We start from the raw sequence: 5,866 nt of genomic DNA on the forward strand, positions 1-5,866 counted from the left end.
CACCGGCTACGACAACTCAACAACCAGCCACAGGAACGGTCGACAACGACGATGAAGGTGAGAACTATGCAGTTAGTGAGAGAAGTGAAAATGAAACTGAATCAAAGCAGACGAACGCACAAGGACGTTCCACACGCCCATTGAGAAGGGCTGCCGCGAAGCAGCGAGAACTGATGGCCAGTCTGCTGAGAAGTGACGATATATAAGGCGTAGCTGCAAACAGTGAGTGAAAAAGGGGAGTGTCCTATCTGGTAGGTAGGGAGGGTGGAGAAACAGATTGTAAGGTGTGCATGAATCTACGGAAGTTGGAAGTGCGTAGGGTGTGGAGAACAGGGACGGGATGGTCTCTCGTGCTTACAGACCGAGCGTTGCACAGAACCAGCCCCCTCCCTCTTGTACTCCATCAAGTAATAGCCTGTATGTAGCAGCGCTATAAAAGTATCGATTAATGTGAGTAAAGGCAGATTGACTTAGGTATTGTGTGAATACATTTCAATTGCTATTTTTTTATTTGCCTTAGGCCCATTGCCTAAAAGCCACGCCATTTGAACTGTATGTATCCATTTCCATTGCTATTTTTTGCTATTTTCTGATTGTCTTAGGCCCATTGCCTATTTGCCTTTACATTTGAATTGTCATGTATGCATTTCCATTGCTATTTTTTTTTATTTGTCTTAGGCCCATTGCCTATATGCTTTGCCACTTGAATTGTCTGTATTATGTATGTGTACATTACTGCTATTTTCTGCTGTTTTCATACACGAATGACAAGCTGATTTGTCTTAGGCCCATTGCCTAATTGCCATTCCATTTGACTCCTTATATATATTATTCACGAGTACATTTCAATTGCTATTTTGCAACTTTATGATTGTCTTAGGCCCATTGCCTAATTTGAGCTGTTGTATAGGTACATTTGGATTATTATTTTGTGTACACCTGTAAGAGTTTATTGCCCCGGGGTAACATTGCTGTATGTTGTACATTGTGTATACTCTGTTCGAGTCGTTACGGAGCGCTACGCAGCGAGCCTAACAGAGTCTTGGAGTAGTTACTCCCCCCACCCCGAGTCCAGCCTTGCCCAATTGACCGACGTTTCATCGCTCCTTTATTTTGGGGTGTGGAGGATGGCGGGAATTTTCGAACTGATCACTCGAAAATCCCGCCATTTAACTCCACCAACGTTACGTTAAATTGGAGGGAAGGTTGGGAGAACTCACGGGCGTTGAGTCGAATGACTGTGGTTTGATACGAGACTGTTTTAGAACCTAGAGAGCAACCACCTGGTAGGGAAGGCGCGGAGGTTAAAGAAATTGAGCATTTGTAATTTATGATTCAGAAATTTAATGTCATTTTATTGTAACATGACGAAAATATCCTATGTAGAAATTTAGATTCAGAGAAACGCGGGAAACAAAGGTGTCGTCAGGGCTGCGGAGCTCAGCTCGGTCTCTTTTGTCCAACGTCCTCGGCAGAAGTAAGTCCTATTAATTGTACTCTCTCTCTCCCCCCCTATAGTACCCAGGTCGGTTTCCCTATAGGTTTTACAAGTGTTTTGTAAGATTTGTATCCATGTATATTTAGTTGATCCTTGTGATTGGGGATCAGTGGTGTCTTTTAAATTACGTGAGAAAGCCTCGGTATGCCGTTTACCGAGGCAACTTATTGAAATATTGATTAATTTTGCTTAATTTGAGTCCAGTGCGGACTTAGTTTTTTTTAGCAACGCATGAGGTTATTTAGTCACGTGTTTCTTTAGTATGTCGAGTAAATGTTTGATTATGTATTTCCCTCGCATTAAATAATTATTTTTGTAATAAAATTGTTAAAGTGTAGCTGTATTTTGTTGATTCCTGGAAGGTTTTGAGAGTCTTACCTCTTCAAGGTCTTGCTATCGGCCCTTAACATTGGGCCAAAAACGTTATTATCTGTCGAAGTGAAAATCACGACAACTGGTCCTTCGAACCGGATAGCAAGTGCCTCCCAGAGCCAGATAGGAATTCAATAAAATATGAGCTTTTGAGAGAGAGAGAGAGAGAGAGAGAGAGAGAGAGAGAGAGAGAGAGAGAGAGAGAGAGACGGACAATTAAGGTCCTCAACGTCCCGATGTGCAATCGACCACGTGTCTGGTCTTGTTAGTGCCCCCATCCTTGTAACTTAAACCTAATTCTGATCCTAGTTTGCCAAACTCCCGTAATAAAGGTAAAGTAGTCAAAATGGCAGTGGCCACGATTGTGCACTTCGAGGCGTCGATGGGCCTAGTAACAGACTTGCTTAGCGAAACGCAACGAGCGCTGATTGAGACATATTCTGAGTCCGTCTATCGGAATCTAGTAACGGAACTCCAGGAAGAGGTCAGACAGCTGAGAACGCTGTACAAAAATCAGCACGTAAAACTAGAACCTAGTTTTGAAGCCCGAATCAGGCACACGCTGGGTGAAGCCACACGTGCTTCTACCCTTCTATACAACCCTATAGACCAAGTGAAAAGCACTTCAACGGGGAATGTTGCTCTCCCCAGGTTGAAACCACTGCCTCTCCCCACGTTTGAAGGGGAAGTGCAGGAATATGCTTCGTATCGTGAGCTTTTCACGATTCATGTTGACAGAAGAGCCGATTTAGATGTATCTAAATTTACCTATTTGCTGGGGACATTGGACAAAGAGCCACTTAGAGTCTTAAAATCTTTAAGTGTAACCGCCGCGAACTATAGAATAGCGTTAGATCTACTAGACAAACAATATGGTAACGTACATCAGACGCTCGTGATTCTGCACCAAAAATTAGCTAACATATTTGTGCCGTCACTAGACCCTGTAGAGCTCAAAAGGTTCCGTTTCGAGTTAACTATTATAATTGAACAAATTAAAAGGTTGAGTAAAGACGATATAGGCCAGGGCATGGTCATGAGTCTCATATATCAAAAATTGTCAGAGGGAAAGCTCTCTCGGAAAGTGGTCGAGCATTTGAGAAAATGTGATTATACGTTAGATAAGTTTTTTGACGCAATAGACTTCATTATAAGAATGCTCGAAGACGATGCGTTGCAAAGAGGCGACAAACTCGAGTATGATAAAAGAAAAGACAACAGTGTAAGACCGAAATCCACACCTGTCCACAATAATTCTTGCCCATTTTGTAGCGAACGGCACCCGCCTCACGGATGTCGCCAAGTAACTGACGTAGCTGCCAGACGTCGCATTTTGCTTAAAAGGGGCCTTTGCCTTAATTGTACAAAGTTAGGTCATCATAGTGATAAATGTCCCATCCAAAGTTCTTGCAAAATTTGTAATGCCAAACACCACACCGCAATTTGCGAGGATCACAATGCGGGAAGACGACCGCAATCTAACCCCAATAGTAGCAATAGTCAATTAACAACGTCCCGCCCCGTAGTGAATGCGACGCCTACACAGCACGAAACTGTCCCCCGTCCATCCAAAGTTAAAGTAGAATCTAAACCATGCAAAAGCACAAAGATTGCACAGAAATCTGATGTAGACCTCCCATGTACCCTCTTGCTAACCGCGATGGCAGACATATATCGAGAAAGAGGGAGCAAGCGAGTCCGCCTATTCCTTGACTCCGGGAGCCAAAGAAGCTTCATATCAGCAAAAATCGCGAGTCAATTAGGCCTACTGGTGGTAGGGCAAGTGTCATTGAATATAGCTCCATTCGGCTCCGCGGAAATAAGTGGACATTACAATGTAGTGAGTTGTAGGGTTGAGATGGGAAAAAGATCAGTGAGGATGAAGTTAGTGGCACACGAACACGTGGACGTCCCGATACATAACGCTGGTTATGTAAAAGTCAGACAGCATCTGTTGAGCAAGGGAGTCACGTTAGTCGATCCAGCAAACCAATCAGATACCATGAAAAATGTACACATATTAGTAGGGGCTGATTATTTTAGCTATTTTATCATAGGTGTTGAGAAAGTGGATGGGATCAATCTTTTCCTGACTCATAATGGTATGTCCCCATATGGGAAGGTGCCGCAGTGGCTATTCCAAGGGGAAAAGGTTGAACAAGTAAGAACGCTCAGAGTATGCAAAATCATGAACGATCCATATCAGTTTGATGTAGATGAAGGGTGGCGTTTGGACCGTGTTGGCATCGCCCCATCTGAGCAATACACCGTTCGCGAGGCGGAAGCTGTGCGAAAGGTGTCACGAAGTGTTGTGAAAAAAACCTGAGGGATATCAGGTTAGCCTACCATTCGGGTCGGATGCTAGGCCAGATACGAACTAGAGAAACGTTATGGCACAGTTAGTCGTTGCAAACTAAATTCAGGAAGGATAGGGAATATTTCAAACAATACCAGGGAGTGATAGACAAATATATTGAAGCGGGTTTTATGTCTGAAGTAAAGGAACCTAAGGTGGAAGGTTATTATATGCCGCACTTTGGAATCAGGAAAGATAGCCGCACCACCCCCCTTAGAATTGTGTTCAATGCTTCCGCGAAATCGAAAGGTGGTATGTCCTTGAATGAGTGCCTATTGCCTGGCCCCAATTTAGTGGAATTGGCATATCACTTAATCATAAGGTTTAGGTTGAACAGATATGCCAGGTTAGCTGATATCAGCAAAGCCTTCCATCGTGTCTTGTTGGATCCTCGTGATACCAAATACACACGATTTCTGTGGCGCGAGGCAGCAGGTCGAGCGCTTACCTTCACCTTTAGAGTCGTGGTGTTCGCCATCACTGCAAGTCCATTTTTGTTACAACAAGTGTTAAATTATAATTTCAAAGGGGAAGGTAGGCCAGATTTGGTGAAGTCTTTTTATGTCGATAATTATCTAGCCACTTTCGAGAATCTGGAGAGCATGAAGCAGGAGCATGAGTCTGTTAATAACATCTTAACAGGGGCGGGTATGCCTTTAGAAGGATGGGCATCCAATCACTTGGCGTTTGATAGCGAGAAAGAGTGGAGAGAGCCTGTGAGTGTGAACGTGCTTGGGTTGCGATGGACTCGAGACGTAGACCGATTGTGTGTGAAAGAAAGTAAGAAGATCTGTGAGTTTGGGGAGGGATGGGTGCCTACGAAGCGTAGGGTACTTTCCCTGTTGGTCTCAATTTACGCTCCAATAGGTTTGATAAGCCCATTGTTTGTAAGAGGAAAACTTTTCCTCCAACAACTATGGGAGAATGATGTGGGTTGGAATGATGTGTTGAAAGGAGAAAAGGCTAGAGAAGCGAGCGAGTTGTTGAGTGATTTGAAAGCCGTGAGCGAAATCACTTTTCCAAGAACAATAGGTAGGAAAGGTTTAGAACTCCATATATTCACCGATGCCAGCAGTAAGGCATACGGCGCAGTAGCATATACCAGGGACGACTGCAATCAGGTAAACATAATCACCAGTAAGATGAGGATCACTCCAAAGGGAATGAACAAATTGACAATTCCAAAGATAGAACTGCTAGCATTGTTGCTAGGCAGCAGATTAGCTAAGACCCTCAAGGAGCTGATAGAACCTCGAGAGGTAGTCATATGGACGGACATTAAGGTCACGTTGGCATGGGTAGCATCTCCCGAGGCCAGGGACCACAAGAATATTTTTATATCTAACCGAGTGGCGGAGATTGTTTTTCTTCAGCAGGTTTGTCAATTGAGTTTGATGCATGTCCCCAGTAAACAGAACCCTGCTGATATCCTGTCCAGAGGTGCAACGACGCAACAACTGCTAGATAACTCCCTGTAGAGGAGTGGTCCAGAATTCCTCAGGACCACGGGAAAGCCTGTTCCTGACAAGGATGAACATCCAACCAGGGAAAAAGCAACAGTCGCGGCAGTGCAGGAATTAAGAGAGGAAATGAATCCTTCCCCTCCAGGCGAGATATGGGAAATTTTGCAAAGGGAAGAA

The sequence above is a fragment of the Palaemon carinicauda genome, chromosome 20 (genome assembly GCF_036898095.1).
Source record: "Palaemon carinicauda isolate YSFRI2023 chromosome 20, ASM3689809v2, whole genome shotgun sequence".
In the NCBI taxonomy this organism is placed as follows: domain Eukaryota; kingdom Metazoa; phylum Arthropoda; class Malacostraca; order Decapoda; family Palaemonidae; genus Palaemon; species Palaemon carinicauda.